The sequence below is a fragment of the Miscanthus floridulus genome, chromosome 6 (assembly GCF_019320115.1).
Source record: "Miscanthus floridulus cultivar M001 chromosome 6, ASM1932011v1, whole genome shotgun sequence".
Lineage (NCBI taxonomy): Eukaryota > Viridiplantae > Streptophyta > Magnoliopsida > Poales > Poaceae > Miscanthus > Miscanthus floridulus.
Genome location: NC_089585.1, coordinates 16,770,473 through 16,779,026, shown reverse-complemented (window position 1 = coordinate 16,779,026; position 8,554 = coordinate 16,770,473). Strand labels below are relative to the sequence as shown.

Here is an 8,554-nt window from a genome sequence, read left to right as displayed (position 1 = left end):
CCTAGAAAGCAACTCCAAAACCTTATCTACCAACTCTCTCCTCTACTTGTGCCTGTCAAGTGGGTTTTCAAGGCGGTTTTGTCTTTTTAGTTAAAAAAACAAATTCGATAAACACCTGATAAAGATTTTAAACCATGAAAAATGTATTTAGATTTCTAAAAATTCTGAGAAAATTCTCATAGATAGACCGGGACACGAGAAACCCAAATAATATATTTATATCTTGTGAAAATGCCTCTAAAATCTTTTAAAAATTTGATTTAGCTCTAGAAAAAATGAGAAAAAATATCTAAAAATGTGGAAAACTACCAAAATATTCTACTTCTTGTCTAAACACATTTTAGGATCTTTCCACAATATAATATGATGAGATATTTACCGATATGGTCTTCAAAATAATGCATCTTCCTTCAATGGTCTGTTTAATTAATTTAGAAAAGAAAAAATATTGCTGAATCCCCAAATCATGGGGACAGAAAACGTGGGTGCCCCTTCCTTTTTTTTTGAGCCGTGTAGTCCAACCTTTTCCGTGGTCCGTGGATAATCGCGAGAACAACATGCAGCCCTGGATATATTAAATTAAGAAAATATTTATTGATAAATATGTTTCAAGATTTTTTTTATGAAAGTTTCAAGACCTTCTACACTCATATTTTAAATCTCTACCCACACAATTACTCTAAGAGAGAATTCCTTATTTGACACTGGGAAATGAGTCGTTCCTTTCTTGGCCCTGAAATTTTCTTCGTTCCCTATTTGACACTCACTTCAACTTTCATCCCTAATTTGACACTACCGTCAAATCCGTTAGCTAACGGTGTTAACTGGCTGTTAAAAAGACGTTTTTGCCCCTAGAAAAAAAAGCGGCGAAGCAAATTTGAGAGGAAAAAAAACATGCGCCTTTTTTTTGCAGCTGAACGCATGCATCAGAGACGGGCGCAGGTTTTTTTTCCTCTCAAATTTGCTTCGCCGCTTTTTTTCTAGGGGCAAAAATGTCTTTTTAACAGCCAGTTAACACCGTTAGCTAACGGATTTGACGGTAGTGTCAAATTAGGAATGAAAGTTGAAGTGAGTGTCAAATAGGGAACGAATAAAATTTCAGGGCCAAGAAAGGAACGACTCATTTTTCCAGTGTCAAATAAAAAATTCTCTCTTACTCTAAATCTCTTTGAACGATTGTATTAAAGTGGTTAAATAGTATACAAAAGTCGAGTGAGAAACAAGTCTTGCTAACTAATAAAAAACATTAAACAAGTCATATAATGAACACATTATGTCACGTCACATGCAAATGAGGTGCACTTCACGTTGGCACACATGCAAATCACGTCCATGCGAATTTTACACAAGGTAATCAAAATATATCAATTCCAAAGTTGCAAAATAAAAAGGATTTTATCATATCCACCGGCACGCATGCATGTCAAATCTAGAAGAAAGATTTTGTTTATATCTAAATCTTTCCTAATTTATCCTACTTTACAAAATAAAAAGATAAATAAACATATATTTCACCTATTACTTCTCCGGAGGTAATACGTGACCGTAACCGTCAGATCAAACTAAATGAACGGCTCATGGTCATTTGAACGTACCACAGCAGAGCCCTTACACAATTAGTTTGTAATTAATCTAAAATATCTAAAGTTTAGCGTGGCATCCAAACACCCCGGCGTGCGCGCCTGCAGTGCGCTGTTCGAGTTCGACAGGCGACAGCAGCAAGGCTGCCTTGGGTTTCCGTGCGGGTGCCGTGCGTGTCCTGTGCTGCAGATCAGTGGTTCATCGGCGAGCAGCTGCAGCAAGCGGAGCCTTTTTCTGTTCAGCCAGCAGCAGCGTCCTGACGTGCAGCAGCAATCCGCAGCGCGCTGCTCTGCTCGGCAGCTCGGCAAGGTGAGATAGCAGCAAGGAGATCAGCCAGGTCGGTGTCATCATGATATCACAGACAGGCTTTAATCACATGTTACGCCTTGGACTGCGGGCTGGAAGTGGAAAAGTGGCAGACGGTAGCGTGGCTGGTCGGGACGCACCCTGTGCCATCGCGCATGTGGCAGGTCGCACGCTCGGCCTACAGCGCGACCGGTCGCGCATTATCTGTGTCCATCCTGAATTAGTGGCTGCCCACCACCACACGTTGAAATCTGTGTGTTTATCTTTTTTTTCGGAAAAAATCTGTGTGTGTATCTAGGGGCTAGGGCAAGGCAGAACCTCCATCCCTTCCTCGTCTTCCTTCCCTGACACTCGCCAAGGGCGTCGGTGTTTCCTCCATTTTCCAGAGACCCCGGCCGGATGCTGAAGCCGTGAGGAACCAAAGCAAGATCGCCACCAAGTCAAACCAAGCCTCAGTCAGGTACGCGTAGCTAGCAGTCATATATATCATGATGCTGATGCGCGCGTTTCAACAGAAACAATCTCAATATATCTCGCTCTTTAATTTACCTGCTTTATATTATTATTATTAGTTTAATAGTTTTGTGCATCCACGCACTTTTCAATCGACTATATATATATATATATATATATATATATATATATATATATATATATATATATATATATGTGTGTCTCGAACATGGTTTTTTGTGTGTAGAAAAACATGGATATAGTCCACTCGATCGAAATCATTTGGCCACATTTTAGGCCTGGTTTAGATGTGAATGTATCCACCTCAGTCTATTTGTGTTGGAGTGGGTTGAGGCTACACTACCGGGGACCGGCTCTTTGCCGAGTGCCAGGTGGTTTGCCGAGTGTTGTTTTTCGGGCACTCGGCAAAGACGCCTTTGCCGAGTGTTTTTTTGACACTCGGCAAAGAGCCTCTTTGCCGAGTGTTTTTTTAACACTCGGCAATAAGGCTCTTTGCCGAGTGTTTTTTTTTTGACACTCGGCAAAGAGCTTCTTTGCCGAGTGTTATTTTTTTTACACTTGGCAAAGAAAATTTCAAAGCATATTTGGAAACAGTAAATTAATTCAAATGAAAAAGTTTTCAACTACAAAGTTGTATAACTCATCAAGATGTACAATGTTTGTTTTGGTCTTTTCTTCATATGACAAAGTGAAAGTAAATTTGTTCACAAATCTAACATATCTCTCTGGTAGTTTATGAAACTACAAGAGAGATATATAAGATTTGTGAACAATGTTAGAACGACCATGTCGGATGAACAGATGATCAAACAACCAAAATAAACTTTGTAGATCTCGAAAAGTTATAAAACTTTGTAGTTGGCAATTTTTTGATTTGAAAACATCTTGTCATGCAAAACTGCGTTTGAATTTCAAAATTTTAAAATTCAAATTTTGTAAACGACCTCGGATGGGAAAACTTCCTAAACTAAAAGTGTAGATCTCGAAAAGTTATGAAACTTTGTAGTTTATAACTTTTTTATTTGAATTCGTTTAGGGCCTCAAACATGCAATTTACACTTGGCAAAAAAGCTTCTTTGCCGAGTGTTTTTTTTTTTATACTCGGCAAAGAGCTTCTTTGCCGAGTGTTTTTTTACACTCGGCAAAGAAAATTTCAAAGCACATTTTGAAACAGTAAATTAATTCAAATGAAAAAGTTTTCAACTACAAAGTTGTATAACTTATCAAGATGTACAATGTTTGTTTTGGTATTTTCTTCATACGACAAAGTGAAAAATAAATTTGTTCACAAATCTAACATATCTCTCTTGTAGTTTATGAAACTATAAGAGAGAGATATATAAGATTTGTGAACAATGTTAGAACGACCATGTCGGATGAACAGATGACCAAACAACCAAAATAAACTTTGTAGATCTCAAAAAGTTATGAAACTTTGTAATTGGCAACTTTTTGATTTGAAATCATCTTGTCATGCAAAATTGTGTTTGAATTTCAAAAATTTAAAATTTGAACTTTTCAAATGACCTCGGATGAAAAAACAACCAAAATAAACTCTGTAGATATCGAAAAGTTATGAAACATTGTAGTTGGCAACTTTTTGATTTGAAAACATCTTGTCATGCAAAACTGCGTTTGAATTTCAAAATTTTAAAATTCGAACTTTTTAAACGACCTCGGATGAAAAAACAACCAAAATAAACTCTGTAGATCTCAAAAAGTTATGAAATATTGTAGTTGACAACTTTTTGATTTGAAAACATCTTGTCATGCAAAACTATGTTTGAATTTCAAAATTTTAAAATTCAAATTTTGTAAACGACCTCAGATGGAAAAACTTCCTAAACTAAAAGTGTAGATCTCGAAAAGTTATGAAACTTTGTAGTTTACAACTTTTTTATTTGAATTCGTTTAGGGCCTCAAACATGCAATTTACACTCGGTTGAGTATAATATATTGGGAACTAAAACGGAATCTAGACACAAGTGAGGGTGTGGTGTAGTGGTAGAGGAGGTACGTGCACAGCGGGAGGTCTCGGGTTCGAATCGCATCGGTCACGTAGCCATGAAATTCACGCGAAAAATATCGGAGATGGGTGGGCGCTGGCCGGTGGGGGCCTCCATCGATAATTTTTTTTTTCCATTTTTTTGGGTAAAAATTCTCATTTTTTCGGGTTTTTTCGGTTTCAACTTTGCCGACTGTCGGGCACTCGGCAAAGACGCCTTTGCCGACGGGTTTTTTGCCGAGTGTTCTTTGCCGAGTGCAGCACTCGGCAAAGCCTTTGCCGAGTGCAAATTGAGCTTTGCCGAGTGCCCCTGGCACTTGGCAAAGCCACTGATTCCCGTAGTGCTATCCCAATGCACATTTCAATACACATGGATTAAAATGGATACATATGCATCCAAACGAGCCCTTAGTTATTTTTTTTTCTAAATTGTTCCCTTTTCTATGTCCAGAATATATACCCATGGAGAACAAATTTGGTGTGCGCCCTCCTTTTCTTTTCACGTAAAACATAAAAGATAATCTTATGGCCCTCCACTATGTAGGCCGACTCTAGTTTTTAACCCTTGAGTATATATATGTCTATATAGGGTTTCTCTTTTTTTTTCTGAACTCTCAACTATTGTACCATTTACTTTCCAACCTTAGGTTCTATTTGTATTGGTTTTGTTGACCACTAGCGTGGGCAAGGCTAAAATATTGTGTATATAAGTGAAACAAAGCTAATGCAGCAATGACCTAGCTACTCCCTTTATGACAAGATGGATATAGGCGCATAATTAAAATTCCGAAAAGGGTCAAAACATCAACTTTATTTGACCATACATTAGTTAAAGTATATGTATTTCTAGCGCGCAAAAAGATGCATCAATGGATTCCTAATTTACAGATATTTCTGTAAGATATTGATTTGGAGTAATAGATTATGTAATCTGAAAATATTCAAAGTATATTTTGAAAGACTTTCTGAAATCCCAACATTCATTATAAGAAGAAATATTAGGAGTAAACAATATCTTTAAAAAATCATCGTACTATATAAGGAGCCATTTTAACTATGTAAAATAAATGGGACAACGAATAATAGGGCATAAAATTACAATGTCGATTAAACTTCAGTTTACTCCATATCTCAAATTGATTTAGGTTCTGAAATGAATTATATGTACAATAACTAATTCCTTTAGCTGCAATTTTAATACCGAGTCCTTATTTACAAAATTACTTCAATTCGTTAAAAAAAACTCCCACCTATGTGTAGGATATTTAAATACATTATTAAGCAATTTGTTTTAGTGCGAATTAGAGTTAAGTTAGTCCACAATGTTGTTTTATTTTTAAATTGTTACTTTTGGAAACAAATATACTTTATTTTCCAATGCGTGTAATTTATATTTAGTATTATTAAGTCTTTCCTAATTTTACAAAATCACTCCAAAATTGAGCGGGGTTGAAAGTGTGATGGTTTCTATAGTCAAGAGTTGAAAGATAAATCGTATCACAATTGGGAGTTCAAAACCAGAGCCAATAATCCATAGTTGAGAGTTGTAAAATGATATTTTATTTCCTTCTTCTTTTTTGTAATCTATAGGGATGCATATGTTCAAAATTCACAATCTTTGGCCAATATTAGCCCAATACTGTGTGATATAAGTTTCATCATAACATTAGATTCGTGTTTGAAATACCATCTCATAACAAATAATCATGATTTTGTTCTTAAGCTCAATGAAATGCAAGGGTTGCTAATAGTATATGATGTAGTTTTGAAGTCCTCACTGGTGAAAATAGAGGGGCTAGAAGAATTGTTTGTCCTTGACATGAGTCACATCATATATAGATCTTGAATATGTACATGATGGCTTGGCCATTCGATTGCGTTAAATTGTCTGAACTTTCTGAGAATCATTTCCGTTGAAGGAATTGAGTAGTGATCTCCGAGGACGATGGCGACCACCGCCACCACGCTTAAGATGAAGCTCCTTATCGACACCAAGGGAAATCGCGTGTTGTTCGCTGAGGCGAATAAGGACGTCGTGGACTTCCTCTTCTCTCTTCTCGCCCTCTCGGTCGCGACATGCCGACAATCGTCGGTATGCTTGGTTCGGAGTACATGTGCGGAAGTGTTGGCAACCTTTATGCCAGATTGCCAGTGTGTGGGATCTCGATCACGAGTACATCCATCCCAGCGCTGAGAAGGGAGCACTCCTATGGCCCAAGGTCGTGCAGTCGGCCGCGAGCACCAGCCGCAGCCCCCTTTTACTGCCGGCCCCCTCGTCCGGGCAGCCAAAGAGCTTCTTCTTATGCTGGAACCGGTGCTACGTCACGGACAGTAGCGGTACCACCTGTCCGAGATGTGGCCGTGAGATGAATATGGGAGTCCAGTATATTGATGGCTCCTGGGGGAATGTGCAGAAGGCCTCCTCCCAAGGATTCGTGCAGGCTGAGGTGACATACACGGTGAGGGACGACCTCAGTGACGCCCATGTCCAACATCTCCAGCATCACGCTGTTCAGCACCCTCGGAGTGACAGACTTCAGCGCGCTCCAGGAGAAGACCGTCTGGCTTGGCTACAACGAGGTAGACAGATCGATCCATGCATCTACATTACGCACATCATTGTTCTCTGGCTCTTTTTGCTGAAGTACTCTTTCATTGAAACATTGCAATGGTCTTTGCAGGGTCTGCAGATTCTTAAGGCGTCACTGCAGTCCAAGACTGCTCTGACTAGGGGCGGATACAGAACGGGGCTACGTCCCGGGCTGAGCTGCTGATTCACGTTCAAAACAGTCTGATCTTGCTTCCTAGGCCTCCTTTTGTCTAATTAAGATCATAGTTTTTTAGACTAAACACCACATATGTTAAAGGGGCTACATGGACTCGCCCTGGGCTGCAGCCCGGCCCTGGATCCACCCCTGGTTCTGACGGACGTTTTCCTCAGCAAGTACCCTCGTTCGCTTTGAAGCTTAAGCTCAACCCATGTCTGCCTAAGTTGCATTGCTCGATTTGGTTGGTCATAACTTGGTGTATTTGAATTTTGCGACGACCCGTTACCCGTTAGACTCTTGTTTAGCTTGTAGTATGCGTGAAAACTGTTAGTGCGTGCTGGCAATCTTGCATGCACAAGGTTGATTTTCTTGCCTAAAACCTTGGTTGGTAATGACTCTTCTGGGTTGTGTAATATGCAACCTTTTTCCCCCGCTTGTGATTTGCTGACTGATGATGAACCTAGTGCCTATTTAGTTCTCAAATTTTTTCAAGATTCTTCATCGCATCGAATCTTTGGACACATGCATGAAACATTAAATATAAATAAAAAATAAAACTAATTACACAGTTTAGACGAAATTCATGAGACGAATCTTTTAAGTCTAATTAGACTATGATTGAACACTAATTGTCAAATAACAACGAAAATACTATAGTATCATTTTTCAAAAAATTTCGTCAACTAAACAAGACCCTAGCTTGCTGGTGATACACACTAGCTAATAAGGAGTAAAAGGACTGATGGCTTGCTGCTTGTACGCTGGAGGACGGACCAGAAATCTGACATGTCCGTGGTTACGTCCTAGGACTAGTCCAATACAGTACATTGCCATGTCAGGCCGACAGATGCCAAGCAATCTTGCTCTAAGGGTGACGGCAGCGGCAGCGGCAGTAGAATAGCCTACGGAGCAGGCCCTAAATGCGTGGATCGCACTAATTAATTTTTTTTTCGAAAGGGGCGGCAAAAGCTTTGCCGTTCATTTTATTTTAGACGAAGAAAAGCAAAAAAACCAAAAGAGAGTTACAAAATATTTACAATACCAGACCCCTGGAACAGCCCTTATCTACAACAGTACCAACTAACCTCCTTACACAGGAGAGGCTAACCCAGGGAGACCTCTAAGCACAACTACATAAAGAACAACAACAACCATGAAGAAAACGGCCCTCCAACCATAAGCCTAGCTCGAGAACCAGAAAGACCAACATCAGCACTAGATTAGTGAAAACTTTTAGTACTATTTGACCCCAAAGCATATTGCTGAATGTCCCCCTTCATAGCAAAGCCACTTTTCTTGGTTGTAGAGTTTTTTGTTGGAAGGTTCTTCTATTTCTTTCTTTCCAAATATTCCACAAAAAATAGATCATGATGCCATCGAAATTCCTCCTCTGTGATTTCTCGAACTTCATCCTGCATTT

The 8,554-nt window shown here is 39.1% G+C and overlaps 1 pseudogene; it reads left to right on the top strand.

Annotated features, from left to right (window-relative positions):
* Nucleotides 1–6,311: 6,311 nt before the first annotated feature.
* On the top strand, nt 6,312–7,329 carry LOC136460278 (uncharacterized; annotated as a pseudogene).
* Nucleotides 7,330–8,554: the final 1,225 nt, after the last annotated feature.